Source organism: Podarcis erhardii (assembly GCF_964252035.2).
Source record: "Podarcis erhardii genome assembly, chromosome: 12".
In the NCBI taxonomy this organism is placed as follows: domain Eukaryota; kingdom Metazoa; phylum Chordata; class Lepidosauria; order Squamata; family Lacertidae; genus Podarcis; species Podarcis erhardii.
The window spans coordinates 44,629,623-44,647,772 of record NC_138513.1 but is presented as its reverse complement, the minus strand read 5'-3'; positions in this window follow the sequence as shown (position 1 = coordinate 44,647,772).

Below are 18,150 nucleotides of genomic sequence, written 5' to 3'. Positions count from 1 at the left end.
CCCCCCTCCCAGGCCCCCCCCCTCAACCGAGGGTCCGGACCCGGCTTGCCGGGGTACGTCGCATGGAACTCTCGGAGGCAGGCAGGTGCGTGGACGTTGGCCGCTGGTTCCCAGGAACGGTCCTCCGGTCCGTACCCCTTCCAGTCAATGAGATACTGCAGCTTTCCCCTGCGGTATCGGGAGTCCAGGATGCGTTCCACCTCGTACTCAGGCTCTCCCTGAACCAACACTGGCTGCGGTCGGGGACGGTTCGGGTGGAACTCGTCGGGTGGGGCCACTGGACTCAGAAGGGACCTGTGGAAGACCGGGTGAACCTTCAGGGTTGCGGGTAACCGGAGACGGAATGCCACAGGAGAGACTTGGTCCACAATAGGGAACGGGCCGGTGAATCGGGCGTCCAACTTCCGCGAAGGTCGAGAGGGGTGGAGGTGGCGAGTGGAGAGCCAAACCAGGTCACCGACGCAAAGTTCCGGCCCCACCTGGCGGTGGCGGTCGGCCTGGGCTTTGTACGCTTCCTTGGCCTGGTGCAGTTGCTCCACCAAAAGCTGTTGCTGGGACTGGAGCTCTTGAAGCCACTCCGTCACCGCCGGGACCGCGGATGCCGGCAGCACATCTGGAAACAGCCGTGGATGATAACCGTAACTGGCCTGGAACGGGGTCTGCTGGGTGGACGCATTCACCGCGTTGTTGTAGGCGAACTCCGCCAATGCCAGGTGGTCGACCCAGTCATCCTGCTGGTAGCTGCAGTAACACCGGAGGTACTGCTCCAGCACCGCGTTCGCCCGTTCCGTCTGGCCATCGGTCTGTGGGTGGTAGGCTGACGAGAGGCAGACCTCTGTCCCGAGGGTCTGGTGTAATGCTCGCCAGAACCGGGATGTGAACTGAACGCCCCGGTCGGACACCACGCGCTCAGGTAGGCCATGCAGGCGGAAGACATGCTGAAGGTACAGCTGAGCGGTTTCCTTGGCTGTGGGTACAGATGGGCAGGGGGCGCAGTGCACCATCTTGGTGAAATGGTCGGAGAAAACTAGGAGGCAGGTACAACCACGAGACGGGGGTAAGTCCACTACAAAGTCCAACGAAACCGTGTTCCAAGGGCGCGGTGGAACTGGCAATGGCTGAAGTAGGCCGGGGGGTCGCCCGGTAGGGCCCTTGGCGCACCGGCAGACATCACAACCAGCAACGTATCGAGCCACGTCAGCCTTCAGGCGGGGCCACCAAAACTCACGACTTACCAGATGGGTGGTCCGATACCGTCCAAAGTGCCCCGCTGCTGGGGCATCATGGGCCATCCGGAGAACCTCCAGCCGCAGTGGCCCTGGCGGGATGTACAGACGACCGTGGTGCAGCAGAAGGCCCTGATGCAGGACCAGCCCCGGATACTGTGGGCTGGACCCTTCAGCCAGCTCCTGGAGTCGTTCCTGGGCCCAAGCGTCGACCCGCTGCTGTTTCCGCACCCGAGCCTGCAGTGGCTCCGCCTCCTGGGTGGCCAGGAATGCAGCTGGAGGTAGGATCGTGGTGGGTTCTGCTTGCTGTACCGTGTCTGAGTTGTCTTCAGGTTTCCGGGACAGGGCATCCGCCTTCTGGTTCTGAGAGCTAGGGATGTAGCGGATCCGGAACTGGAACCGGGAAAAGAACAACACCCACCGGATCTGTCTTTGGTTCAGCTTGCGGGTGGTCTGGAGGTACTCCAGGTTCCGGTGGTTGGTTCTCACCTCCACCGGATGTCGTGCCCCCTCAAGATGGTGGCGCCAGACCTCAAAGGCCACCTTGATGGCCAGTAGTTCCCGCTCCCACACAGTATAGTTACGCTCCGCTGGTAGGAGCTGGCGGGAATAGAAGGCACAGGGTAAGAGTGGCGCTTCAGGTCCATTCTGTTGAGACAAGACGGCACCGAGAGCCGTACTGGAGGCGTCGGTCTCCACCACAAAGGGTCGAGAGGGGTCAGGATGTTGTAAGATTGGCGCCCTCTGGAAACAGGCCTTCAACCCCTGAAACGCCTCCTCTGCCTCCTTGTCCCAGGAAAACGGCGTCTTTGGGCGCAGTAGCCGGGTCAACGGGGTGGTGCGATGAGCATAATCTGCGATGAAGGTCCGGTAGTAGTTGGCGAACCCCAGGAAACGCTGTAGGTCCTTGCGGTTCCGGGGTGCCGCCCATTCTCGAACCGCTGCCACCTTCCCAGGGTCCATCTGCACCCCATCTGGAGAGAGCCGGTGTCCAAGGAAGTCCACAGTCCGCTGATGGAACTCGCACTTGCTGAGCTTTGCGTACAAACGGTGCTCACGCAAGCGCTGCAGCACGGTCCGGACATGTCCCTCATGGCGAGCCGGGTCACGGGAGTAAACCAGTATGTCATCCAAGTACACCACCACGTACTTGTCTAACAAGTCCTGGAACACGTGGTTGATGTAGCGTTGGAACACAGCAGGCGCGTTGCACAAACCGAAAGGCATAACCAAGTATTCGAACTGCCCGTACCGGGTCCCAAATGCTGTCTTCCACTCATCCCCGGCTCGGATCCGAATCAAGTTGTAGGCCCCCCGGAGGTCCAGCTTGGTGAACACCTGTGCCCCTTGCACCTGCTCCAGCAACTCTGAGATAAGGGGCAAGGGGTACCGGTCTGGGATGGTAATTTTGTTCAGGGCTCGGTAATCATGGCAAGGGCGAAGTTCCCCACATTTCTTCTTAACAAAGAGCACTGGTGCCGCGGTAGGCGAGGTGGAAGGCCTAATGAACCCACGCTCCAGGTTCTTGCGCAAGAAGTCCTGCAAAGCCTCGCGCTCTGGCTCTGTTAGAGAATATAAGCGACTCACTGGTAAGGGCGCTCCGGGCTGGAGGTCTATGCCGCAGTCAAAAGGCCGATGCGGCGGCAGCTGGTCTGCCCCCCGTTCCTCGAACACGTCCTGGTAGTCCTGGTACACGGCTGGGAGCGTGGGTGCTGCCTCCTCCGTGGGCGCGGCCGCCAGCGTCTCGGATTGAGCATGGGAACATGGGTCTGGGAAGTGCACAGTCCGTTTGACCCAGTCAATCTGAACGTTGTGAGCTTCCAGCCAGTCCATCCCGAGCATGAGGGGGAACCGGGGCATAGAGGCAATGTCCAAAGTTCGCAACTCCCGGTGCTGCTGGAGACACAGGACCAGGGGCTGGGTCTCCTGAGTAACGGCTCCTGAACGTAGAAGCCGTCCGTCAATTGCTTCCACCTGGACCGGTTCTGGCTTGTTCCGAAGTGGCACCTGATGATGGGCAGCAAAAGCAGCGTCCATATAAGAACGGGTTGCTCCTGAATCCACCAAAGCATGGGTAAGAATCCAGGGCCCACCTGGAGGGTATAAACGTACCGGAACCATAAGATGTTGCAAGTCCATTGGTGCGGGCCCATTCTGCGCTGTTTGGGACCCCCGGTAGCTAGGGCCATCAGCTACTGGGGGTTGGCGGTTTCCCTGCGGCTGGCGTTTCTCAGGGCAGGACCGAGCGTAGTGTCCACTTCCGCCACAGTAGAGACATAGATTCCCCTCCCGACGCCGCACCTTCTCTGCGGGGGAAAGGCGTGGCCGCACTGCCCCGAGCTGCATAGGCTCCTCCGATAACTCAGTTGTGACTGTGGGGCTGCCGGAAGAAACTGGTGCCGAGAACTGGAGGTGTCGTCGGCCCCGGGCCTGGCGACGATCCTCCAGCCGGTCGTCTATCTGTAGACTCCGTTGAATGAGAGTGTCTAGCGTGGTGGGGTGTTCCATTGTGGCCAGCTGGTCCAGTATCTCGTCCGAAAGCCCTTCGAGATACTGGTCCCGCAATGCCGAGTCGTTCCAGGTCAAGTCCTGTGCCAACAGCCGAAACTCCGTGGTATATGCGGCCACCGTGGACTCGCCCTGTTTCAACTGCCGAATCGCCCGGTTGGCTTGACTCCCTTTCTGGGGGTTGCCGAACGCGGCCTCCAAAAGATTGCAAAACCCCGTATAGTCTGCCAGCAAGGGGGAGTCTTGCCTGAGTAGCGGCAACGCCCACTTGGCCGCCTGGTCCTTTAACAAACTAATCAAAAAGTGCACCTTGGTGCGGTCGTCAGGTAAGTTCCGGGCTCGCCCCTGAATATACAGCTTGGCTTGGGCGAGGAACATGGGAAAGCTGGCCGGGGCTCCATCAAATTTCTCGGCAAAGCCACTGGGTACTTGCCAGGAGCCAGGGCGTCGGCCCCAGGAGCCGGTAGGGCTTCCAAGCGCTGCTGAAGTGCCGTAACCGCGTCGCTGAGCTGCTGCACGGAGTGAGTCAAGGCCTGGTTCTTCTGGGCCAAAGCCACCAGCGCAGCCGCCTGGTCAGCCATGGCCTCTGGCTCTTCCCGAACGCACCCCAACGAAGGGGGAGTGCGGGTGTGGCGGGAGCAAACTGTGCTGGACCCGGGGGAAAGGTACCGTGAGCGTAGTCTGAGTCCACACGAAGAGGGGCGAGGTCCGAGGCGGAGAGCCGGGCGGGGAACAGGAACGCTGGAACAGGAGGCCGAGCAGGGAACAGGAACACCGGATGGTCAGGAACAGGAGGCCGAGCAGGGAACAGGAGCACCGGATGGTCAGGAACAGGAGGCCAAGCAGGGATCAGGAACACAGGAAGGTCCAAAGCCAACAACGACGTTGCTCCTGCAACCTGGGACCGGGCTGACTGGGCTTTTATCCTCTTCTAAGGCCAGGGGCGGTCCCGGCCCCCAGGAGCCCCGCCTCCTCTGGCCTTAAGGCGAGCACTCCTCCTGGGAGCAACCAGTTCCCTTCGCCTCTCTGCCCTAAGCCTCTGCAGATCAGGAGAGGCCGAAGGGTTACTGGGCCCTGGAGGAGGCTCACCTGTAGCCACTGAGACCTCAAGCCCCTCTGGGGCCTGAAGGGTTTCACCTGGGGCCAGCTCCTGGTGCTCTGCCACAGGAGCAGGCTCTTCAGCATCTAGGCCTTGCCCCAGTTCAGCCGGCCCTGGAGGCGGGGACTCCTGTGCAGGCTGGGATTCCTCTGGTTCATCCTCTGAATCGGAATCCCAGGCCATCACAGGGGCTTAGGGATTTTTTCAAAAAAATATTTTTCTGCCGGTTAAGTTGTCGAGGGCTGATTTCTTTTCCTGCGATGAAAAAGCCTTCTCTTCGGAACGCCAAACCTTTCAGGGGAGCATTTGCAACCGTTTGGCACCATTTTTCAGTCAATTGCCAAAAGTCAGGTTTTTGATGAAATTGTGACCCCGAGGCTTAGGGATTTTTTCAAAAAAATATTTTTCTGCCGGTTAAGTTGTCGAGGGCTGATTTCTTTTGCTGTGATAAAAAGCCTTCTCTTCGGACCGCCAAACCTTTCAGGGGAGCATTTGCAACCGTTTGGCACCATTTTTGAGTGAATTGCCAAAAGTCAGATTTTTGATGAAATTGTGACCCTGGGGCTTAGGGATTTTTTCATAAAAATATTTTTCTGCCAGTTAAGTTGTCGAGGGCTGATTTCTTGTCCTGTGATAAAAAGCCTTCTCTTTGGACCGCCAAACCTTTCAGGGGAGCATTTGCCACCGTTTGGCACCATTTTTGAGTGAATTGCCAAAAGTCAGATTTTTGATGAAATTGTGACCCCGGGGCTTAGGGATTTTTTCAAAAAAATATTTTTCTGCTGGTTTAGTTGTCGAGGGCTTATTTCTTTTCCTGCGATGAAAAAGCCTTCTCTTCGGAACGCCAAACCTTTCAGGGGAGCATTTGCAACCGTTTGGCGCCATTTTTGAGTCAATTGCCAAAAGTCAGGTTTTTGATGAAATTGTGACCCCGGGGCTTAGGTATTTTTTCAAAAAAATATTTTTCTGCCGGTTAAGTTGTCGAGGGCTGATTTCTTTTGCTGTGATAAAAAGCCTTCTTTTCGGACCGCCAAACCTTTCAGGGGAGCATTTGCAACCGTTGGGCACCATTTTTGACTCAATTGCCGAAAGTCAGATTTTTGATGAAATTGTGACCCCGGGGCTAACGGGTTTTTTTCAAAAAAATATTTTTCTGCCGGTTAAGTTGTTGAGGGCTGCTTTTCTGTCCTGTGATAAAAAGGATTTTGTTTCGACCGCCAAAACTTTCAGGGGAGCATTTGCAACCGTTTGGCACTATTTGAGTCAGTTGCCAAAAGTCATAGTTTTTATGAAATTGTGACCACGGGGCTTAGGGATTTTTTGAAAAAAAATATTTTTCTGCCGGTTAAGTTTCGAGCGCTGATTTTCTGTCCTGTGATAAAAAGGATTCTGTTTCGACCGCCAAACCTTTCAGAGGAGCATTTGCTACCATTGGCACCATTTCTGGGTCAATTGCCGAAAGTCAGATTTTCGATGAAATTGTTACCCCGGGGCTTAGGGATTTTTTCAAAAAAATATTTTTCTGTCGGTTAAGTTGTCGAGGGCTGATTTCTTGTCCTGTGATGAAAAGCCTTCTCTTTCGACGGCCAAAACTTTCAGAGAAGCATTTGCAACCGTTGGGCACCATTTTTGAGTGAATTGCCAAAAGTCAGATTTTTGATGAAATTGTGACCCTGGGGCGTAGGGATTTTGTCATAAAAATATTTTTCTGCCAGTTAAGTTGTCGAGGGCTGATTTCTTGTCCTGTGATAAAAAGCCTTCTCTTTCGACCGCCAAACCTTTCAGGGGATCATTTGCAACCGTTTGGCACCATTTTTGAGTCAATTGCCAAATATCATATTTTTGATGAAATTAGGGATTTCATCAAATTAGGGATTTCTTCAAAAAAATATTTTTCTGCCGGTTGAGTTGTTGAGGGCTGATTTTCTGTCCTGTGATAAAAAGGATTCTGTTTCGACCGCCAAACCTTTCAGGGGAGAATTTGCAACCGTTTGGCACCATTTATGAGTTAATTGCCGAAAGTCAGATTTTTGATGAAATTGTAACCCCGGGGCTTAGGGATTTTTTCAAAAAAATATTTTTCTGCCGGTTAAGTTGTCGAGGGCGTATTTCTTTTCCTGCGATGAAAAAGCCTTCTCTTCGGAACGCCAAACCTTTCAGGGGAGCATTTGCAACCTTTTGGCACCATTTTTGAGTCAATTGCCAAAAGTCAGGTTTTTGATGAAATTGTGACCCCGGGGCTTAGGGATTTTTTCAAAAAAATATTTTTCTGCCGGTTAAGTTGTCGAGGTCTGATTTCTTTTCCTGTGATAAAAAGCCTTCTCTTGGACCGCCAAACCTTTCAGGGGAGCATTTGCAACCGTTAGGCACCATTTTTGAGTGAATTGCCAAAAGTCAGATTTTTGATGAAATTGTGACCCCGGGGCTTAGGGATTTTTTCAAAAAAATATTTTTCTGCCGGTTAAGTTGTCGAGGGCTTATTTCTTTTTCTGCTATGAAAAAGCCTTCTCTTTGGAACGCCAAACCTTTCAGGGGAGCATTTGCAACCGTTTGGCACCATTTTTGAGTCAATTGCCAAATATCATATTTTTGATGAAATTAGGGATTTCATCAAATTAGGGATTTCTTCAAAAAAATATTTTTCTGCCTGTTAAGTTGTTGAGGGCTGATTTTCTGTCCTGTGATAAAAAGGATTCTGTTTCGACCGCCAAACATTTCAGGGGAGCATTTGCAACTGTTTGGCACCATTTATGAGTGAATTGCCGAAAGTCAGATTTTTGATGAAATTGTGACCCCGGGCCTTAGGGATTTTTTCAAAAAAATATTTTTCTGCCGGTTAAGTTGTCGAGGGCTGATTTCTTTTCCTGCGATAAAAAAGCCTTCTCTTCGGAACGCCAAACCTTTCAGGGGAGCATTTGCAACCGTTTGGCACCATTTTTGAGTCAATTGCCAAAAGTCAGGTTTTTGATGAAATTGTGACCCCGGGGCTTAGGGATTTTTTCAAAAAAATATTTTTCTGCCGGTTAAGTTGTCGAGGGCTGATTTCTTTTGCTGTGATAAAAAGCCTTCTCTTCGGACCGCCAAACCTTTCAGGGGAGCATTTGCAACCGTTTGGCACCATTTTTGAGTGAATTGCCAAAAGTCAGATTTTTGATGAAATTGTGACCCTGGGGCTTAGGGATTTTTTCATAAAAATATTTTTCTGCCAGTTAGGTTGTCGAGGGCTGATTTCTTGTCCTGTGATAAAAAGCCTTCTCTTCGGACCGCCAAACCTTTCAGGGGAGCATTTGCAACCGTTTGGCACCAATTTTGAGTGAATTGCCAAAAGTCAGATTTTTGATGAAATTGTGACCTCGGGGCTTAGGGATTTTTTCAAAAAAATATTTTTCTGCCGGAATATTTGTCGAGGGCTGATTTTCTGTCCTGTGATAAATAGCCTTCTCTTCGGACAACCAAACCTTTCAGGGGAGCATTTGCCACCGTTTGGCACCATTTTTGAGTGAATTGCCAAAAGTCAGATTTTTGATGAAATTGTGACCCCGGGGCTTAGGGATTTTTTCAAAAAAATATTTTTCTGCCGGAATATTTGTCGAGGGCTGATTTTCTGTCCTGTGATAAATAGCCTTCTCTTCGGACAACCAAACCTTTCAGGGGAGCATTTGCCACCGTTTGGCACCATTTTTGAGTGAATTGCCAAAAGTCAGATTTTTGATGAAATTGTGACCCCGGGGCTAACGGGTTTTTTTCAAAAAAATAATTTTCTGCCGGTTAAGTTGTTGAGGGCTGCTTTTCTGTCCTGTGATAAAAAGGATTCTGTTTCGACCGCCAAACCTTTCAGGGGAGCATTTGCAACCGTTTGGCACTATTTGAGTCAATTGCCAAAAGTCAGATTTTTGATGAAATTGTGTCCCCGGAGTTTTGGGATTTTTTCAAAAAAATATTTTTCTGCCGGTTAAGTTGTCGAGGGCTGATTTCTTTTCCTGTTATAAAAAGCCTTCTCCTCGGACCGCCAAACCTTTCAGGGGAGCATTTGCAACCGTTTGGCACCATTTTTGAGTGAATTGCCAAAAGTCAGATTTTTGATGAAATTGTGACCCTGGGGCTTAGGGATTTTTTCATAAAAATATTTTTCTGCCAGTTAGGTTGTCGAGGGCTGATTTCTTGTCCTGTGATAAAAAGCCTTCTCTTCGGACCGCCAAACCTTTCAGGGGAGCATTTGCAACCGTTTGGCACCAATTTTGAGTGAATTGCCAAAAGTCAGATTTTTGATGAAATTGTGACCTCGGGGCTTAGGGATTTTTTCAAAAAAATATTTTTCTGCCGGTTAAGTTGTCGAGGGCTGATTTTCGGTCCTGTGATAAATAGCCTTCTCTTCGGACCACCAAACCTTTCAGGGGAGCATTTGCCACCGTTTGGCACCATTTTTGAGTGAATTGCCAAAAGTCAGATTTTTGATGAAATTGTGACCCCGGGGCTTAGGGATTTTTTCAAAAAAATATTTTTCTGCCGGTTAAGTTGTCGAGGGCTTATTTCTTTTCCTGCGATGAAAAAGCCTTCTCTTCGGAACGCCAAACCTTTCAGGGGAGCATTTGCAACCGTTTGGCCCCATTTTTGAGTCAATTGCCAAAAGTCAGGTTTTTGATGAAATTGTGACCCCGGGGCTTAGGGATTTTTTCAAAAAAATATTTTTCTGCCGGTTAAGTTGTCGAGGGCTGATTTCTTTTGCTGTGATAAAAAGCCTTCTTTTCGGACCGCCAAACCTTTCAGGCGAGCATTTGCCACCGTTTGGCACCATTTTTGAGTGAATTGCCAAAAGTCAGATTTTTGATGAAATTGTGACCCCGGGGCTAACGGGTTTTTTTCAAAAAAATAATTTTCTGCCGGTTAAGTTGTTGAGGGCTGCTTTTCTGTCCTGTGATAAAAAGGATTCTGTTTCGACCGCCAAACCTTTCAGGGGAGCATTTGCAACCGTTTGGCACTATTTGAGTCAATTGCCAAAAGTCAGATTTTTGATGAAATTGTGTCCCCGGAGTTTTGGGATTTTTTCAAAAACATATTTTTCTGCCGGTTAAGTTGTCGAGGGCTGATTTCTTTTCCTGTTATAAAAAGCCTTCTCCTCGGACCGCCAAACCTTTCAGGGGAGCATTTGCAAACGTTTGGCACCATTTTTGAGTGAATTGCCAAAAGTCAGATTTTTGATGAAATTGTGACCCTGGGGCTTAGGGATTTTTTCATAAAAATATTTTTCTGCCAGTTAAGTTGTCGAGGGCTGATTTCTTGTCCTGTGATAAAAAGCCTTCTCTTCGGACCGCCAAACCTTTCAGGGGAGCATTTGCCACCGTTTGGCACCATTTTTGAGTGAATTGCCAAAAGTCAGATTTTTGATGAAATTGTGACCCCGGGGCTTAGGGATTTTTTCAAAAAAATATTTTTCTGCCGGTTAAGTTGTCGAGGGCTTATTTCTTTTCCTGCGATGAAAAAGCCTTCTCTTCGGAACGCCAAAACTTTCAGGGGAGCATTTGCAACCGTTTGGCACCATTTTTGAGTCAATTGCCAAAAGTCAGATTTTTGATGAAATTGTGACCCTGGGGCTTAGGGATTTTTTCATAAAAATATTTTTCTGCCAGTTAAGTTGTCGAGGGCTGATTTCTTGTCCTGTGATAAAAAGCCTTCTCTTCGGACCGCCAAACCTTTCAGGTTAGCATTTGCATCCGTTTGGCACCATTTTTGAGTGAATTGCCAAAAGTCAGATTTTTGATGAAATTGTGACCCCGGGGCTTAGGGATTTTTTCAAAAAAATATTTTTCTGCCGGTTAAGTTGTCGAGGGCTGATTTCTTTTGCTGTGATAAAAAGCCTTCTCTTCGGACCGCCAAACCTTTCAGGCGAGCATTTGCAACCGTTGGGAACCATTTTTGACTCAATTGCCGAAAGTCAGATTTTTGATGAAATTGTGACCCCGGGGCTAACGGGTTTTTTTCAAAAAAATAATTTTCTGCCGGTTAAGTTGTTGAGGGCTGCATTTCTGTACTGTGATAAAAAGGATTCTGTTTCGACCGCCAAACCTTTCAGGGGAGCATTTGCAACCGTTTGGCACTATTTGAGTCAATTGCCAAAAGTCAGATTTTTGATGAAATTGTGACCCCGGGGCTTAGGGATTTTTTGAAAAAAAATATTTTTCTGCCGGTTAAGTTTCGAGCGCTGATTTTCTGTCCTGTGATAAAAAGGATTCTGTTTCGACCGCCAAACCTTTCAGAGGAGCATTTGCTACCGTTGGCACCATTTCTGGGTCAATTGCCGAAAGTCAGATTTTTGATGAAATTGTGACCCCGGGGCTTAGGGATTTTTTCAAAAAAATATTTTTCTGCCGGTTAAGTTGTCGAGGGCTGATTTCTTTTCCTGCGATGAAAAAGCCTTCTCTTCGGAACGCCAAACCTTTCAGGGGAGCATTTGCAACCGTTTGGCACCATTTTTGAGTGAATTGCCAAAAGTCAGATTTTTGATGAAATTGTGACCCCGGGGCTTAGGGATTTTTTCAAAAAAATATTTTTCTGCCGGTTAAGTTGTCAAGGGCTGATTTCTTGTCCTGTGATAAAAAGCCTTCTCTTCGGACCGCCAAACCTTTCAGGGGAGCATTTGCAACCGTTTGGCACCATTTTTGAGTCAATTGCCAAAACTCAGGTTTTTGATGAAATTGTGACCCCGCGGCTTAGGGATTTTGTCATAAAAATATTTTTCTGCCGGTTAAGTTGTTGAGGGCTTATTTCTTTTCCTGCGATGAAAAAGCCTTCTCTTCGGAACGCCAAACCTTTCAGGGGAGCATTTGCAACCGTTTGGCACCATTTTTGAATCAATTGCAGAAAGTCAGATTTATTGATGAAATTGTGACCCCGCGGCTTAGGGATTTTGTCATAAAAATATTTTTCTGCCGGTTAAGTTGTTGAGGGCTTATTTCTTTTCCTGCGATGAAAAAGCCTTCTCTTCGGAACGCCAAACCTTTCAGGGGAGCATTTGCAACCGTTTGGCACCATTTTTGAAGCAATTGCAGAAAGTCAGATTTTTGATGAAATTGTGACCCCGGGGCTTAGGGATTTTTTCAAAAAAATATTTTTCTGTCGGTTAAGCTGTCGAGGGCTGATTTCTTGTCCTGTGATAAAAAGCCTTCTCTTTCGACGGCCAAAACTTTCAGAGAAGCATTTGCAACCGTTGGGCACCATTTTTGAGTGATTTGCCAAAAGTCAGATTTTTGATGAAATTGTGACCCCGGGGCTTAGGGATTTTTTCATAAAAATATTTTTCTGCCAGTTAAGTTGTCGAGGGCTGATTTCTTGTCCTGTGATAAAAAGCCTTCTCTTTCGACCGCCAAACCTTTCAGGGGATCATTTTCAACCGTTTGGCACCATTTTTGAGTCAATTGCCAAAAGTCAGGTTTTTGATGAAATTGTGACCCCGCGGCTTAGGGATTTTGTCATAAAAATATTTTTCTGCCGTTTAAGTTGTCGAGGGCTGTCTTCTTTTCCTGTGATAAAAAAACTTCTCTTCGGAACGACAAACCTTTCAGGGGAGCATTTGCAACCGTTTGGCACCATTTTTGAGTCAATAGCCAAATATCATATTTTTGATGAAATTAGGGATTTCATCAAATTAGGGATTTCTTCAAAAAAATATTTTTCTGCCGGTTAAGTTGTTGAGGGCTGATTTTCTGTCCTGTGATAAAAAGGATTCTGTTTCGACCGCCAAACCTTTCAGGGGAGCATTTGCAACCGTTTGGCACCATTTATGAGTGAATTGCCGAAAGTCAGATTCTTGATGAAATTGTGACCCCGGGGCTTAGGGATTTTTTCAAAAAAATATTTTTCTGCCGGTTAAGTTGTCGAGGGCTGATTTCTTTTCCTGCGATGAAAAAGCCTTCTCTTCGGAACGCCAAACCTTTCAGGGGAGCATTTGCAACCGTTTGGCACCATTTTTGAGTCAATTGCCAAAAGTCAGGTTTTTGATGAAATTGTGACCCCGGGGCTTAGGGATTTTTTCAAAAAAATATTTTTCTGCCGGTTAAGTTGTCGAGGGCTGATTTCTTGTCCTGTGATAAAAAGCCTTCTCTTCGGACCGCCAAACCTTTCAGGGGATCATTTGCAACCGTTTGGCACCATTTTTGAGTGAATTGCCAAAAGTCAGATTTGTGATGAAATTGTGACCCCGGGGCTTAGGGATTTTTTCAAAAAAATATTTCTCTGCCGGTTAAGTTGTTGAGGGCTTATTTCTTTTCCTGCGATGAAAAAGCCTTCTCTTCGGAACGCCAAACCTTTCAGGGGAGCATTTGCAACCGTTTGGCACCATTTTTGAGTCAATTGCCAAAATCAGATTTTTGATGAAATTGTGACCCCGGGGCATAGGGATTTTTTCAAAAAAATATTTTTCTGCCGGTTAAGTTGTCGAGGGCTGATTTCTTTTGCTGTGATAAAAAGCCTTCTCTTCGGACCGCCAAACCTTTCAGGGGAGCATTTGCAACCGTTGGGCACCATTTTTGACTCAATTGCCGAAAGTCAGATTTTTGATGAAATTGTGACCCCGGGGCTAACCGTTTTTTTTCAAAAAAATATTTTTCTGCCGGTTAAGTTGTTGAGGGCTGCTTTTCTGTCCTGTGATAAAAAGGATTCTGTTTCGACCGCCAAACCTTTCAGGGGAGCATTTGCAACCGTTTGGCACGATTTTTGAGTCAATTGCCAAAAGTCAGATTTTTGATGAAATTGTGACCCCGGAGTTTAGGGATTTTTTCAAAAAAATATTTTTCCGCCGGTTAAGTTGTCGAGGGCTGATTTCTTTTCCTGTTATAAAAAGCCTTCTCCTCGGACCGCCAAACCTTTCAGGGGAGCATTTGCAAACGTTTGGCACCATTTCTGAGTCAATTGCCGAAAGTCATAGTTTTTATGAAATTGTGACCCCGGGGCTTAGGGATTTTTTTTAAAAAAATAATTTTCTGCCGGTTAAGTTTCGAGCGCTGATTTTCTGTCCTGTGATAAAAAGGATTCTGTTTCGACCGCCAAACCTTTCAGGGGAGCATTTGCATCCGTTTGGCACCATTTTTGAGTCAATTGCCAAAAGTCAGAGTTTTGATGAAATTGTGACCCCGGGGCTTAGGGATTTTTTCAAAAAAATATTTTTCTGCCGGTTAAGTTGTTGAGGCCTGATTTCTTGTCCTGTGATAAAAAGCCTTCTCTTTCGACGGCCAAACCTTTCAGAGGAGCATTTGCTACCGTTGGCACCATTTCTGGGTCAATTGCCGAAAGTCAGATTTTTGATGAAATTGTGACCCCGGGGCTTAGGGATTTTTTCATAAAAATATTTTTCTGCCAGTTAAGTTGTCGAGGGCTGATTTCTTGTCCTGTGATAAAAAGCCGTCTCTTCGGACCTCCAAACCTTTCAGGGGAGCATTTGCAACCGTTTGGCACCATTTTTGAGTCAATTGCCAAATATCATATTTTTGATGAAATAAAGATTTCATCAAATTAGGGATTTCTTCAAAAAAATATTTTTCTGCCGTTTAAGTTGTTGAGGGCTGATTTTCTGTCCTGTGATAAAAAGGATTCTGTTTCGACCGCCAAACCTTTCAGGGGAGCATTTGCAACCGTTTGGCACCATTTATGAGTAAACTGCCGAAAGTCAGATTTTTGATGAAATTGTGACCCCGGGGCTTAGGGATTTTTTCAAAAAAATATTTTTCTGCCGGTTAAGTTGTCGAGGGCTGATTTCTTTTGCTGTGATAAAAAGCCTTCTCTTCGGACCGCCAAACCTTTCAGGGGAGCATTTGCAACCGTTGGGCACCATTTTTGACTCAATTGCCGAAAGTCAGATTTTTGATGAAATTGTGACCCCGGGGCTAACGGGTTTTTTTCAAAAAAATATTTTTCTGCTGGTTAAGTTGTTGAGGGCTGCTTTTCTGTCCTGTGATAAAAAGGATTCTGTTTCGACCGCCAAACCTTTCAGGGGAGCATTTGCAACCGTTTGGCACTATTTGAGTCAACTGCCAAAAGTCAGATTTTTGATGAAATTGTGACCCCGGAGTTTAGGGATCTTTTCAAAAAAATATTTTTCTGCCGGTTAAGTTGTCGAGGTCTGATTTCTTTTCCTGTGATAAAAAGCCGTCTCTTCGGACCTCCAAACCTTTCAGGGGAGCATTTGCAACCGTTGGCACCATTTCTGAGTCAATTGCCGAAAGTCAGATTTTGGATGAAATTTTTTCAAAAAAATATTTTTCTGCCGGTTAAGTTGTTGAGGGCTGATTTTCTGTCCTGTGATGAAAAGGATTCTGTTTCGGCCGCCAAACCTTTCAGGGTAGCAATTGCAGCCGTTGGGCACCATTTTTGAATCAATTGCCGAAACTCATATTTTTGGTGAAATTGTGACCCCGGGGCTTAGGGATTTTTTCAAAGAAATATTTTTCTGCCGGTTAAGTTGTCGAGGTCTGATTTCTTTTCCTGTGATAAAAAGCCGTCTCTTCGGACCTCCAAACCTTTCAGGGGAGCATTTGCAACCGTTGGCACCATTTCTGAGTCAATTGCCGAAAGTCAGATTTTTGATGAAATTGTGACCCCGGGGCTTAGGGATTTTTTCAAAAAAATATTTTTCTGCCGGTGACGTTGTTGAGGTCTGGTTTCTTGTCCTGTGATGAAAAGCCTTCTGTTTCGACCGCCAAACCTTTCAGGGGAGCATTTGCAACCATTTGGCACCATTTTTCAGTCAGTTGCCAAAAGTCAGGTTTTTGATGAAATTGTGACCCCGGGGCTTAAGGATTTTTTCAAAAAAAAATTTTTCTGCTGGTTAAGTCATTGAGGGCTAATTTTCTGTCCGGTGATAAGAAGGCTTCTGTTTCGACCGCCAAACCTTTCAGGGGAGCATTAGCATCCGTTTGGCACCATTTTTGAGTCAATTGCCAAAAGTCAGGTTTTTGATGAAATTGTGACCCGGGCTTAGGGATTTTTTTGAAAAAATAATTTTTCTGCCGCTTAAGTTGTCGAAAGCTGATTTCTTTTCCTGTGATGAAAAGCCTTCTCTTTCGACCGCCAAACCTTTCAGGGGAGCATTTGCAACCGTTTGGCACCATTTTTGAGTCAATTGCCGAAAGTCAGAGTTTTGATGAAATTGTGACCCCGGGGCTTAGGGATTTTTTTAAAAAAATATTTTTCTGCCGGTTAAGTTGTCGAGGGCTGATTTCTTTTCATGTGATAAAAAGCCTTCTCTTTCGACCGCCAAACCTTTCAGAGGAGCATTTGCAACCGTTTGGCACCATTTTTGAGTGAATTGCCGAAAGTCAGATTTTTGATGAAATTGTGACCCCGGGGCTTAGGGATTTTTTTAAAAAAATATTTTTCTGCCGGTTAAGTTGTCGAGGGCTGATTTCTTTTCATGTGATAAAAAGCCTTCTCTTTCGACCGCCAAACCTTTCAGAGGAGCATTTGCAACCGTTTGGCACCATTTTTGAGTGAATTGCCGAAAGTCAGATTTTTGATGAAATTGTGACCCCGGGGCTTAGGGATTTTTTCAAAAAAATCTTTTTCTGACGGTTAATTTGTTGAGGGCTGATTTTCTGTCCTGTGATAAAAAGGCTTCTGTTTCGACCGCCAAACCTTTCAGGGGAGCATTAGCAACCGTTTGGCATCATTTTTGAGTCAATTGCCAAAAGTCAGGTTTTTGATGAAATTGTGTGGGCATAGGGATTTTTTCAAAAAAATATTTTTCTGCCGGTTAAGTTGTTGAGGGCTGATTTCTTTTCCTGTGATAAAAAGCCTTCTGTTTCGACCGCCAAAGCCTTCTAGGGAGCATTTGCAACCATTTTGCACCAGTTTTGAGTCAATTGCTGAAAGTCAGATTTTTCATGAAATTGTGACCCCGGGGCATAGGGATTTTTTCAAAAATATCTTTTTCTGCCGGTTAAGTTGTCGAGGGCTTATTTCTTTTCCTGTGATAAAAAGCCTTCTCTTTCGACCGCCAAAGCCTTCAAGGGAGCATTTGCAACCGTTTTCCACCAGTTTTGAGTCAATTGCCGAAAGTCAGAGTTTTGATGAAATTTTGACCCCGGGGGCTTAGGGATTTTTTCAAAAAAATATTTTTCTGCCGGTGAAGTTGTCGAGGGCTGATTTTCTGTCCTGTGATAAAAAGGCTTCCGTTTCGACCGCCAAACCTTTCAGGGGAGCATTTGAAACCGTTTGGCACCATTTTCGAGTGAATTGCCAAAAGTCAGGTTTTTGTTGAAATTGTGACCCCGGGGCTTAGGGATTTTTTCAAAAATATATTTTTCTGCCGGTTAAGTTGTAGAGGGCTGATTTTCTGTCCTGTGATAAAAAGCCTTCTCTTTCGACCGCCAAACCTTTCAGGGGAGCATTTGCAACCGTTTGGCACCATTTTTCATTCAATTGCCGAAAGTCAGAGTTTTGATGAAATTGTGACCCCGGGGCTTAGGGATTTTTTTCAAAAAAATATTTTTCTGCCGGTTAAGTTGTCGAGGGCTGATTTCTTTTCCTGTGATGAAAAGCCTTCTGTTTCGACCGCAAAACGTTTCAGGGGAGCATTTGCAACCATTTGGCACCATTTTTGAGTCAATTGCCGAAAGTCAGAGTTTTGATGAAATTGTGACCCCGGGGCTTAAGGATTTTTTCAAAAAAAAAATTTTCTGCTGGTTAAGTCATTGAGGGCTAATTTTCTGTCCGGTGATAAGAAGGCTTCTTTTTCGACCGCCAAACCTTTCCGGGGAGCATTAGCATCCGTTTGGCACCATTTTTGAGTCAATTGCCAAAAGTCAGATTTTTGATGAAATTGTGACCCCGGGGCTAACGGGTTTTTTTCAAAAAAATATTTTTCTGCCGGTTAAGTTGTTGAGGGCTGCTTTTCTGTCCTGTGATAAAAAGCCTTCTCTTTCGACCGCCAAACCTTTCAGAGGAGCATTTGCAACCGTTTGGCACCATTTTTGAGTGAATTGCCGAAAGTCAGATTTTTTATGAAATTGTGACCCCGGGGGCTTAGGGATTTTTTCAAAAAAATCTTTTTCTGACGGTTAATTTGTTGAGGGCTGATTTCCTGTCCTGTGATAAAAAGGCTTCTGTTTCGACCGCCAAACCTTTCAGGGGAGCATTAGCAACCGTTTGGCATCATTTTTGAGTCAATTGCCAAAAGTCAGGTTTTTGATGAAATTGTGTGGGCATAGGGATTTTTTCAAAAAAATATTTTTCTGCCGGTTAAGTTGTCGAGGGCTTATTTCTTTTCCTGTGATAAAAAGCCTTCTGTTTCGACCGCCAAAGCCTTCTAGGGAGCATTTGCAACCATTT